A 14,097-nucleotide genomic window follows, 5' to 3' on the forward strand; every position below is an offset into this window, starting at 1 on the left:
AAAGAGGCACTTTTTTCAATTAATAGTCTTCCTAGAACAGAAGAAAGGAAAATTAATCAGAAATTATTTTTTGTTGTTAAAGCTTTACTCAACTGTGTGTATTTGTAGTGTCACAGCTACTTCAAATCAGGGATGCACATTCTGTTAATTCTAAGAATCACAGCTGAGCAACAGCAGCAAGAAAGGGCGGGGGGGGAAGTCACTCCGCTATTATTTACTTCAACAGTTTCCATTAATGAATGAGCTAAAAGTCCTGCTAAGAAATGGAATTTCATAAGTATACACTTCCTTGACAGTGTATTATTGTCTGTTAGTATCAAAATGTATAAGACCTTCCTTTCTGTGCAGATACAGAACCTTTGTAATGTAAAATTAGGATTATAATTGAAGTAATTAATTTTTTCATTTACAGTACTAGTAAAAGTCCTAGAGTATTAAGCATCTTCTAGGGAGCATTTCTTGCACTTTTTCTGGATGATAAATGTATGGAAAGCAAAAGGAGAGAGAAGTTAAGGCAGCTGGATTATCCAGGTTAGGAAGGCATTCAGCCAGTTCCCCATATTTTTGAAATGACCACACTCTCAGGAGCACAAAACATAGATGCAATTAAAATAGTCAATTTAATTTGTGATACATTAGTCCAGTAAAAACAGACATATGTGTTTGTGGGTTTTTTCCCCCCTTCTTAAATAGCAGCTAAAAAAGTGCTGCCTTATAGGTCAAAACTCATGTTTTGGACATCTTCCATCTCCTATGTCCTTTCAACATCTATATTCTACAGCTAGGAATATATGAGCTTGCTATCATGCACCAGTCTGCAATGAAAATTTCTTGTTATTTTATAGAAGTTTGTAAGTTCAGTCTAAATAATTTTGGTATCTTATGGGCTGAGATAATAACTAGAACTCTGATGCTATGCTGGTAGAAGGAAAAGTTCACTGTCACGTATCTGTGTATAATGTTGAAAATTATGTTTTAGAGAAAATATTTTTATTTTGCCAAAAGTAATCAACACAGTTTTTCTTCCCAAGTAAACCATATAATAAATCAGATACTTGTCTGGACACTAAAAGCAAGGGAATCTATTTGCGGACCTGCAGCAAATGTCGTGTATAATTGTTGTTCTTTCCTCCTTAATCCTACAAATGAAAAACTAATTTATAATGAATAATTTATTCAATTTACTTTTTTTTTCTTGCTTCTAAGCAACCTACAAGTGTATTAGAATTTCCTTATGAGTTTATATTTTTCATTTTTGATTACAGTATTTCACACCATTTTTTTCCTACTTTTGCAAGCACCATTGGTTTGACTAGTGGTACATATGAATGCACTGTCATTGATTGTGATTATCCATATTCTGTATTTTTGTTTGCTCTAATGAAACATAGTAACTTGAATGCTGATCTGAAAGTGAATTCAAGAAATAGAATCTAATGGCTACAACAGATTTTTTAAAAATGTTTAGGCAGCATTTCCTGAAAAAAATCTTTAGCCATTTGCTGAGCACTACTAATCAGAGAATGTATTGACTGTTTGACCTTGAAACATCTAACTGCTCAAATTGGTTTGGATAAGCATGTAGACGTTTGGATTATCCACTATATAAATATTTTGAGGTTTCCTGATGGCCTTTCTGAGAATTCATAAAAGCAGATGTCTGAAGGTTTCTAAAGAAAAGTCAAGTCCTGTCATTGTGGTGAATATATTCATGTGCAACATTTTGAATGTCAGACCTAGCCAGAGGGAAAAACATTTGGAACAACTTTCAGAAAAGAGGACTGGAGCAGGAAGGAGGAGTGATTCACCTCATGCCTTTTTCATTACTTGCCTTTGAAACTTGCTTTATATTGAGTGCACCCTTGATAGTATCTTAGAGGAATTTCTTAGCCACAGGAAGAGGTACTAACATTAGAAAATACATGCAAAGAGAAAGTAGTTACTTTGTGGACCTTCTTCACTTTAAAAGTAGTTAATTTGGCGTGAATCTGGATGGAGAATGTAACTGGCAGCTGCCATGCAGCTTTTGGGATCAAGAGGGTTTGTGACCTGGTGTTGTGCTTTAACTGCAGCCACACACAGGTGCTCACATCCCTGGTGAGGTCAGAGAGAGACGAAGAAGTGTAAAAGTGAGAAAACTGTTGGGTTGAGACAGGATAATTGTAGTGGGTTGGCGCTGACTGGATGCAAGACACTCACAAAAGCATCTCTATGACTCCCCTCCACAACTGGACAGGGGAGAGAAAATATAATGAAAGGTTTATGAGTTGAGATGAAAACCAGGAGGCAAATCACTCACCAAGGTGAGTAATATCATCAAGGGAAAAACAGACTCAATTTGGGGATGTTAATTTAATTTATTACCAACAAAATCAGAACAGGATAATGAGAAGCAAAATAAGACCTAAAAACCACCTCCCCTCCCATGCCCCCATCTCCTTCCCAGCTCTACCCCCCTCCCCAGGTGCAGGGAGACAGGGAATGGGGGTTACAGTCAGTTCATCACAGGTTATTTCTTCTGCTGCTTCCTGGAGAAAGGAGTTTTACACCTGCTCCAGCATGGGCTCCTCTCTCCACAGGTCTGCAGATTCCCTCCAGGAGCCTGCTCCAGCACCGGCCTCCCATGGAGTCACAGTCTCCTCCCAGGCACCCACCTGCTCCAGTCTGGGGCTCCTCCAAGGGCTGCAGGTGGATCTCTGCACCCCCATGTCCTCCATGGGCTGCAGGGGCACAGCTGCCTCACCAGGGGCTGCAGGGGAATCTCAGCTCTGGCACCTGGAACACCTCCTGCCCCTCCTTCTGCACTCACCTTGGAGTCTGCAGAACTGCTCCTCTCACATATTCTCAACCCACTCTTCTCTGGCCACAATTACACAGCCTTCTTTTTTCTTCTTCTTCTTTTTAAATATGTTATCACAGAGGTGTTACTATCAACCCTGGTTGGCCCAGCCTTTGTCCGTGCTGGTTCTGTCCCAGAGCAGGCTGTCATTGGCATTGATGAACATGGGGAAGTCTTCTGGCATCTTCTCACAGAAGCTCCCCCTGTAGTCCCCTCCCCACTATCAAAAGTTTGCCACACAAACCCAATAGAACAGGTACATGGGTAGGCAGGGGGGTGTACTGAGAACTGGCTGAATGGCAGATCCCAGGGGTTGTGATCAGTCTCACAGGGTCTAGCTGGAGACCTATCACCTGTGGTGTCTGCCACGCTTCAATACGGAGCCCAGCATTGTTTAAGGTATTCATCAGTGACTTGGATGAAGGAGCAGAGGCCTCCTCAGCAAGTTCACTGGTGACACAAAGCTGGGAGGAGTGGCTGATACTCCAGAGGGCTGTGCAGCCCTTCAGAGGGACCTTGACAAGCTGGAGAGATGGGCAGAGAAGAACTGTCTGAATCTCAGCCGAGACAAATGCAGGATCCTGCACCTGGGGAAGAACAATGCCAGGCTCCAGCGCAGGCTGAGGGCTGACCTGCTGCAAAGCAGCTCTGGGAAGGAGGACCTGAGGGTCCTCTAAAGGCTAAGGTCTTGTTGGCAACTTGTGAAACAGGCAATAGGCACGATAGATTGAGATTAATGATTTATATAGAAGTGAAGAGTACTTGAGTAGGTCTGCTACTATTGAGACAATAAATAGTAGAATCATAGAATAGTGGAATAGTTTGAGTTGGAAGGCATCTTACAGATGATCTAGTTCAAGCCCCCTGCCATGAGGGTTTCTAGACCAGGTTGCTCAAATCCTCATCCAACCTGACCTTCAACACTTGTAGGGATGGGGCAACTTGACTGGGCAAAGGCAGTGTTCTGCATGGTATATTTTGATCTGAGCATCCAGATTTTTTTTTTCCAGACTTTTCCACTCGAAACTAAAGCTAAATATTAGAAGGGTGCTTAATCCAAATCTAAGCCAAAACTACTGTTGGTTTCTGATCCTGTTTTGGAGAGCATTTCACTCTGGATCTGTATTTTTTCCTTCTGAATCAAAAGCTAGTAATGAACTGTCCAGTGATATTTTTCTTTACATTTTTTTAGAAGCTTTGGTAAGCCTTGCTAAGAGGTCTGATGTGAGTTTTGAAGTGACTTACCACTTGTTCCTTACACCGGATGGAAAGAATTACCAAAATGGAATACATTTGGGACTAAAAAACACATTACTTTTGTATTTTAACTCCACTTGCATTTTCACTCTTGGATAAATAGAGGACTTTTGCACAGAAAGCCACTCATCATAATATGAATACTTAGATAAGCTTCTTGCTATTACAAACAAATATATAATTTGTTTTCAAGGAATAGGCCAATCTGTCAAGACACTGTGAAGCTGTAACAGCTCTTAGGTCTAGGACTGCCACATTAAAGAGCATTTTTAAATGCAAATATTCTCTCTCGCCTCTCAGTTCACTGATCAAACCAGCCAGGCACAGATTCTTGTCATCTTCTGAAATAAGTGGAGAGCAGTGCTTTTACAAAGTCACTGGAAAATAACCACACAATAAGATAGATTGTGTTTTAATGTCATGCGGTTTTTCCTCTCATTTCAAATTATTTAATACGAAAGCAAATGCCACATTCAACTGTTTATTCAAAGATCAATGGGTTATTTTCATTTTTCAATAGTTTTCAAACTGAAACAGCTATGCTCATGCTTATTCAGTGCCAACATAGACAATGAAAAGACTAACAATAAGAGGTGTTTTGTCACACTTTAAGATTTTAAAAAGAATAATGAACACTTACACATGCTTGCAATCCACAAAATTGCAGTTGTGGAGGCTTTGCTTAATAATTTAAATGGAAATTCTTCGTGCTTTTAAATCCATTGAGTCTGCCATTCCTGGATGTAGATGGAAACTATATAAAGACCTAAACTTCCTAGTCCTGGAATGTTTTCTCCTGTGCTACTGCTATAATAAATATGTTAAAATGAGCAATTTATACTCTTGAAGCCCATTCCTATAATCACTGTAGGACACTGTCAATGAGAGTGAGGCCTGGACAACAAAGAAGACTTTTAAGGTTGTTTCAAACCTTAAAATAGTGAAACATATTGGATATAAAAATAGGTAACAGGGATTACTTTCTTTTTGTTTTCTAAACTGGTATTTCCAAGTTTTAAGATGTAGCACTTATCTATTTCTATGCCTTTTCTGGATGAGAAAAAAATCAATGAAGAATGTACTGAGACTAAAGATCATTTGAATAAAGCTGGAATTACAGACGTGGGAATCTGCATGGCTGAACAACATATTGATTAAATATGATTGATTAGCTATTTATGCCCAAGGTGCTTGGAAAAAGTGCTAAGCTCTATTCAGCTTGTATCTGCTGTGACTTGAAAAATCAAATTTTCTTTTTAGTACAAAAGCAATAAACAGGATAATATTTATATTATCTGAAAGACGCTACTGAGGTTTTGAAGGATGCAGTGAAATGAAGGTATAGTGGACTTACTCAGATTTTGGATAATATTGTCCATGAAAATTATAAATATATTTATTGTGAAAAAATCCAGCAACATAAATACGGAGTTAAAGTAATGGCAAGTTTTTAATGTTTTTCTAAGAGCAGAATCCACAGTCAGCACTAAATCTCTAGTGTCTGGGAACCTGCAGGTGTAGAGTTTTTTGCTTAGCTGTGCAAACTGAAGTTTGTATCTTATTTGTAGAAATTTTAGACTGAGTAAATAAGGCTTGCCTCATGAGACCAGAAGAATATCCTGAGAGCAATGCAGTACTAAAGTGAATACTGCTTTCAGACTCATCTCTGCTGTGAGTTTCTCACATATTGATTATGTGGTCTAAATCAGACTTTATTATATTATTTTCTTGATTTGAATTGATTTTTTTTTAATTTTATTGTCTTAATCATAGTTATTCAACAGACTTCACTAACAAAATACATAAAACTCTTGCATCTATTTGTTAATGTTACAGAAATATTTTTTGTGGAGGATAAGTTCTTCTATCATCCCCTTCATGCTGTCCTTACTTGGCAGAAATAATTCTCTCCTTGACATTAGTTACCAAGTTTTCAGATGAGAATTATTTTCTATGCTAGACAGAATATAAAAGAAAATGCTGATGCAGCTGTACACGTTTTAGTATTATAAATTATGTTATTACAAGGACAATGTAATAAATATTTATATTTGTTATATAGAGATCTAAGTGAAGGGCATCTCTCAATTGATGATCCAGCCTGCATATGGTCCTAAATATTCATAGTGTATGCAGTTGTATTCATAAGATCCCACATAAAAAATACATGCAGTGTTATTCACAGAGCCAAATTTATCTGCACCATGCAATACACCATTTGATCATTGAACAATGTGATTGTTCAGGAGCCTGTTACCAAAAATACATATCTGCTGTCACTTAGCTCAGTCACAACTTGTCACTCGGTTATTTATTTGATGGAGAACAGTCTAGATTGGTACAAAATAACTCCACAGCCATTTGCAGGCTAAACATTATTAGTCCACTGTATTTCCACCCATGTTATCCTTTCCCAACAGACTGTAAAGCAAAAAATAGGTTTTTGGGTTTTTTTTTTAACAAACTTATACAAACTTAAAGAATTGCTCTTCAAGACTTGGGACAAGTCTAAATTAATTAGAATTATTGAGAGTTCAGTTACTCTGTGAATTCAGCTCAGTTAGAAGGAAACCTTGAGTTTTTTCTTTCAATTCTCAAAGTTACTTAACCAGATGTAGGCCACTGAGGTACTAAAAAGCTGAACAATTTTGGACTTCAAGGTTCTTCAGTTTCCAGGGAGACAGACACATCTGCACTCAGTGAGGGCAGACTTCAGCTGTGCCAGACAGCTACAGAAGCTTTGAGCTCTGTTTGCAGGAAGGGCTCTGGAGAGTGGGACAGACACCACGGCACTGAACATTGCCTGCAGCATGCAGCATGCCTGTTGTTCTTGTGCTTTTCAGTCTAGCCTTTGGTGAACTAGATTAGTGACTTCTTATTAAAGTACATCTACAGAGTGCTCTTTATATCAATAGACTCTGTGTACAGATGACAGAGAAACTTTAGTTTGTGTATTATTTATGAAGAGTTTGCATTGTAGCAAAAATATGAGCTTGATCAATGTAGTAAAATGCACAGTTTAGGGACTGTTTCATGTTAATGGAAAACTTACATCGTTTTCCAAAATAGTATTTGAGTTTTAGTGGAATTTTAGGGCCGTGTATTTAAAAACCATTTCCTGTTTTGAAAGCAAGAGCTTTCATCAGAGTTCATCTGTTACTCTGTTTGATACATTTGTGATATTGTCATCTTGCAAAAAATACTTCTGCATGAAATTGTAGAGATACATATTTAGCAATTGCACTTATGATAAAATAAAAATATTACAGACCACAGTTCAGTTTCATTCACTGGCTAATGGGTCTTTTAGCCAGCTGCCTATATCCATTACTCAGGAAAATGGAAGAATAGGAAATGTATCTGATAAAATTAAAGGCCCAAACATAAGCCTTGTATGCCTGTATCCTTTTTCCCTTATTGTATTTATTACACTTGCAGCTCTGAATTTCAGTTATATATAGGAAGAAAAAGGTTTGTGCTAGATGAATTATCTCATGGATTGGCACAAAAGCACCCAGCAAAATGCCTGTTCTTTCTGGGTATTTAAGGAAGGCTCAAGTATATTTTATTCTCATAGATCTAGGAATGTATGTATGTACCCTGAGTGGATATTGCTCTAGACAAACCTGATTAAAACTGTGTATGGAACTCAGGATGTCTGCTGATTGCCCTGCAGCTTCTTCCCCAGCAGCATCATGTTAGATACAGATATATGTGTATATATATATATATATGTTATCTGTAGCTACATCACAGAAAAATATGGTCCATTTCTTCCAGTCCATCTGTTTATAACAACTTGATGCTGCACAGAGCTCCTCTACAGCAAGCAACCTGCATGAGGAACTGTGTAAGGCATCAGTCTGAAGGATCAGAGACATAAAAATTAAAGCATTTATTTTCTTTTGAAACAATACAATTTGGGGAAAAATGTAAATATAGGAAGGAAAATAAAATACTAGCAAGTGTCCTAAAAGAGTGAGTTAGAAGAGTAGTTTGACTTGTGCAATCAGATGGACTGCATAAAGGACACTCTTCCTTTTGTTTAGCAATGATGGTATTAAAGTGACTGGAATGTTCATAGAAATACCTCTGTCTTATGGGTAGACCAATGAAGTTCTCAAGCATACTCATTTTTAACAATTTAATTAGCTATGTTTTATCAAAGGTGCAGACTTAGTGTACTTCTTAAAACTGCAGCAAAAACATTGTGAAAATTGATTTTGTTATGAAACACAGTACCTTGAGTTTGACCTACAGGACTCTTAGAGAGTGCAGCAATCACTAGAAAAGTGAGATGCAGTATAAAAGCTCCAGGACAATAAAGTAAAAGACTAGAGATGAAAAATGTTCTTTCTCCATACAGGCATGGTTTTTTCATTATGAAATTATGGTTGCCTGCATTTTAATAGCTTTTACAATCACTGTAAGTGCTGTTACTCATAGATGCCTACTGTTGTTTTGTAGCTCTTGTTATGGTGTAAAAATCTGTGGAGTGCCACGTCTGAAATTACAGAGTGCAATGGGGCTTTATTCAGTGAAATGATATAAATAAATGCTTCTTATATAGCAGGATCATAAGAACACAGGGACCCAAGCATGACCCTGTACTACTTTGTGCAATAACATCAAACCACATTTAAATATTTCTCAAAATCAATATATCTGTGTAAGTACATAACATTATGTGTAAGTTCCTGAAAAGGTGTTTGAGTTGTAGCTTTGATGTTCATACTATCCTTTAACTCTTTCTGGGCCATTTAGTAAAATTCTGTAATGAAGATATTAATAAAACATATATTAGATAATATACTAACATGAATTCTTTTGATCACCCAGTCTCTGTCAGACAAAATTATTTAAATGGGGACACTGAAGCCTAAAGGTTAGAAACTCCATACTGTATTATCATTTATTTGGATTTTCCAGTCCCTTATAATTGTCTCTAACTGTTCAGCCTTGCAGCTTCTGATATCCAAATTTTTAGAAAGCTGAAGTGAAAAGAAAAAATCAAACAGCCAGATATACCAAAGTGAGTCTTATTTAGGGCAAATATATAAAATACTGTGCTATACTGAAGTATTTTAATATTTATTTTCATATTTTAGTTTCTTTTACTATGTATTAGAATCACACTACTTTTCCCAGTTCCTTTTCTCAGTTCTTTCCTTTTTCTACTCAGAAAACCTCAAAAAATCACATTATGTACACATGCTTACTAACCTTTCTGAGGACTAAACTGTAAAACAAGCAGATAGACATTTGAACAGCACATATTTGGGTACTGTAAAAATAAATTTTTCAAGTCTGATTCTTCACCATTGTACTCAAGGTTGATCTCTACAATGTAATGTAGCCCATGAACTTGTCTTTATTAGGACTTTGCTTGTGTGTACCAATGCTCACACATGCTGCAGCAGGATGTTTTCTGAAAAAAATAATGTATTTAAAAGAAAATAGATTGGAATTCAAACTGTATTTCTTTCTATTTTAGCAACCAGTTGCCAACAATCATTTTACTTTTTGGACAAACACTGCTTGCACAATTTAACTGACATGCAGAATTAAGAGGCATGCTTCTTTCTTTTGATACAAATCTTATTTTAAGAATAGATAATTCCCTTTGTATTACCTGGTTGCAAAAAAAAATTTCAGAATTAGTCTTGGTTTGGTTTGCATTGCTTTTCTGGACAAAATTGTTCATATATGTGAACGCTTAACGGGTTATTTTAGTTTTATTTAGCTATAAATAATGAAATAATAAGTGTTTATAGATGAAAATTAGTTTTGGTGATTGGGATTTGCAAGTATTTTGACACAACTGCACCACTTAAGAGATGATATGCAAATAAAGAAAAAAATATCATAAACAAGTGCAGGTAAATCAAGTTTATGTAAATCAGGCTGTAAGGTAGATGCAGAAGGGATCTGTGTTTCATTACTCGTTAAATTTTGCCAAATTTAGGTGTGGACACTGCAGCTCAGAGAATGAGAAAAATAACAATAAGAAAGATACACAGAATCACTGAAATGCAGTTGTTGAGCCTGAGCGCATCTATCAAATAAATTAGAAGCAGCAAAACTTTGGTCATTTTTCACTTTCCTTGAACAGCCATTTTGCTTTCTTGCAAGGCCACCTTTCATGCAAACACTCTAAACAAATAAATCCAAAAAGCCATTTGGAGCTTTTCTGATTTATTACTCTTGAGGTGCCTATTACACGTCGCCATTTTTGTAAAAGCAACAAAAGTATCTTGTGTGTGCTAAACATAGCAAAAGCAGGGGAAAAAGTTAATTTTCATAGAGTTTTATTCATTTCACTTGGGTTCCAGTTGTTATTTTCTAAGGGGTAAACAATCTCCCATGCAGGTGATGTGTCTTGTATTTGCATAGTGTTATTGTCTATAGTTGTGATGTATATTTACAAGTGAGATTACTACATGTTGTTGTAGCATACTTCATCCACTCAGAGGAAGAGAATATCGAGGTAAAGAAAATGAACACTAAATTAACAAAACCAGCAGGATTCTCAGGGTTGTTGCTTAATCATCAGAGTGCTTAAGACTATATTTATATATACTATCTATTTGACTCTTGTAGATAAGCATAGTCACACTGTATATTGGCAGGTGGTCATGTAAGTCTGATTTCATCTCCTGAGTGGAGTTCAGAAGGGGAAACAATATAATAAGACAAAAAAATCCATAAATGAATCGCTGTTAATCCAAAGTGGCTATTCTGAAAAAAAATAAGAAAAGTGAGAACAGTTGTATTTTTTTCTAGCTATTTCCAAGGAAATTACTGCTGGGTGGGCTGAAGCAGGCTTTGGTACCCTGAGATACTCCTAGTTGGGCCACCCAGCAAATGATCAAGAATGTTGATATGTCATCTTATTCTTCTCAGCAATAAGCTTAAAAATCTTAAGAAATCTGGGAGTAGCAGTAACAGTTTTCAAACCTCATGCAATCAGTAAGAAGTTACTGTGAAGCAGACACATTTTTTCCAGGGATGGAATTAGAAAGTCAGTGGGATGAAGCTCCAAGGTGTTGCTGATGTTACTCTGGTAGGTACCTGGGGGTCAAGAGAAGGGGGGATCTCTTTCACTGCACACAGGCTGAGGCTGCAATAGAAGCTGTAAACTTCAGAGTAATATTTCAGTGTGTGCCAAGCAGAAAAGGACTTGTCCCAGGACTGTGGTGCAACCTGCTCTTTCAACAAGATTTTTAAGTAGACTCAGTCAGCAAGGGCAGAAAACTCTGTCAGACAAAGCAGAATATTGAATAATTACTGAAATGTTAGTCCAATCCAGCTATGGATTTATTGAACTTGATTTATTTATTTTAATTGATACAGTTGCTTCCAGGATTTTAGATTAGCAGTTTAGATATAAATATGCCTTGAAGCAAATCACGGAAGTCAAATTGACTTTGGATTTGAGTTTCTTGCCCTTTATAGTCCTTGGAAGAGTGCAAGTACAGATAAATGCCTAACAAAAAGCCTTGTTTAAATTTAATTAAGCAGCTGTCAATGACACAGGAGCTATCCTTTACCAGTCCTGGAGAAAAAAAACCTCATCATGGGTAATCTTTCAACTAAGAGGCTTATTGAGCAAAACAGGAATGTAAAGATTATTCCAGAGGGTTCTGGCCACTCTCTGAGTTGCCCTTGTGATTTACAGCCACAATACCATTCCCTGCATGAATTTCAAGACATAACAATCTGTCAGTTCTCAAAGCTATAAAGTCATACCTGGGAGATGACTAAGCCAGTCTCACAGTGATGGTCATTTCAGAACATGACTGAAATTTCTTTGCTCAAATATTACAGGCGGTGTTGTTTGGAATGTCTTGCTTTAGGTGAAAGACTAATAATCCTATTGAACTAGAAATTATAAGACACTGTAAGTAATAATCTAGACTGAAATAATGTATCAGATCCTTTTCACAGTAAATAGGAACTGAAAAATGCCCATAAAGAGCTTGGAAAATAAATGGGACATTGTAACTAAGTTATTTGTTGAGATGTTAAAATGTTCACAATATTTTTTACGAAATATGGGAAACTAGAGAGTTCCAACTATCTTCATTGTTGAAGTGCTATGATTATTTTTTATTTATGTTTATCTAAGATTCCAAAGTTATTTAGCTAGTTTACAACTATGAGACATGAACACACATTGTTCTCTGAAAGAGTTTCCATTGTGTGTAGGAATTTTTTCTAGTGTTATATTGGTCCTTAATGTCATCGGCATGGGGACTGAGCACCATAATTAAGCATATTAAATGAGCCTGATTCTTTTAGATAGAAGTCCTTTGTTCTGTTAAGGATGAACATAATTTAAACTAGCTGTATCTGAGTTAGAACTTGTGTAGGTCTAAAGAAATTAGTAAGTTTTGACTGCAGTAAGAGGGAAAGAAAATTGGGTTGTGAAAGCTTCATACTGAAGCTCATTCCATCATCTCTGGCTGGTCCCTGAGAAGGTTCTGTCTTAGGAACAGGGACTGTAAACTTGTGGTTTACAGTGCACTAGACCCTGCATGAAAGTCATGACATAATTGTGTGTTGATGCTAGAAGCTGCAAAGTTTAATTCCTCATGAAAAGTTCCTTCTGATAATGGAAGTTTTCAGACAGCCTCTGATCAGTAAGTGTTTAAAAATTTTCAGTCCAGTCAGCATGTGGAATAAGAAAATCAGCAGCTTCAAGGTTCTCTCTGGAGAGAAGGAGAGATCTAATGTGTGCAGAGGAACGAGGGCTTTGATACTGCATGTGGCACTAGTCAGATTTTGCTAAGAACCAGTGGGGCAGATATGCCCCATTATGGCATTTTATTCTGGTTTTCAGGCCTGTTCTCTCACCCTGTTTAGATGTACAGTGAATACACAGGTGGGGGAGCTCAGAAACTACAAAGTTCTCAACTAAACCTATTCAGATATACTGATGTCTATGAAAAGGATGTGTGAAAGTATCAGACATGTTTGTAATTGTCTTTAACCAAGCCACAAGAAGTTCTTACAGAAAAATAAATTCTGTTGAACTTTGCATTTTGAGAAAGATGGGTTTTTAGTGAAAGTTGTTGCCTTTGAAGTAGATGGGAATGAAATTAAAATATATTCATGTCTCTGTTAGCAACTTGTCCTAATATTGTCTGATCATCAGGGTGCTTCCTGCACACCTGCACTTTCTGTGAGTCATATACTCTGCACATTAAAGTTATTAGCATAATGTCTGACTATTTTAAAAATGTGTTTATATTAACTGCACAGATTTTCTTTTTTTGGGACAAGTAGCCACAATATGGATAACAATCCATTTTTATCTGTGATATAATTAAAAAAAAAAAAAAAGGTAAAACAGAAAGTGAGAACTATGCTCTTGGTATTTTTCTTTGCAGCCTTACTGCTGCCATGCAACCTTTTCTTCACCATAGATTTCTGACAGAAAAAATACAAGGGTTGCTTTTCTTGCAGTCATCCCCCACAGATATTGCTGATTTGTGCAACACACTACTATGTGGATACTGAACCTTTGATCTTCTGGACCTGGATTTATTCTTGATACTGCTGACTTTGCTAAAAAGCCATTTCATGATGAGGGTGAGACAGAAAATTGAGTCACACTCCAACACCATGTTTTCTTATTCTTCATATTTTTGTTCCATCTTCTCTGTTGCCAACCAGAAGCATTCTACTCCAATTTATAGATGGTACCTCTTTCAGCATATCTCATTTTTGGTATCTTTGACCTAAGCTTTGAGAACTGGAATATAAGATATATGATGCAGAGGTCTCTTCTGAATGCCTGAGTTATGTCTGCAAGCTGCACTTTGTAGGCAGTGTGTCATCACTGTCACAGTCAATGTGGGATTAAAAAGCACATTCATCTTGCCAGATTAGCCTTTTTCAGCACGTATGTAAGAGATTCTATAAATAGCTGTTGGTTTCAAAGGAGTTCACAGTGAACAGAAAAACAGCCAAAATACAGATACCTCTCATTTTTAATT

At 36.8% G+C, this 14,097-nt stretch overlaps 1 protein-coding gene across 1 annotated transcript in view; it reads left to right on the forward strand.

Annotated features, from left to right (window-relative positions):
* The window catches only part of KHDRBS2 (KH RNA binding domain containing, signal transduction associated 2), a 314,809-nt gene that overhangs the window by 216,172 nt on the left and 84,540 nt on the right, over nt 1-14,097 (forward strand). The window lies entirely within an intron of this gene.

Source organism: Ammospiza caudacuta, chromosome 3 (assembly GCF_027887145.1).
Source record: "Ammospiza caudacuta isolate bAmmCau1 chromosome 3, bAmmCau1.pri, whole genome shotgun sequence".
NCBI lineage: Eukaryota > Metazoa > Chordata > Aves > Passeriformes > Passerellidae > Ammospiza > Ammospiza caudacuta.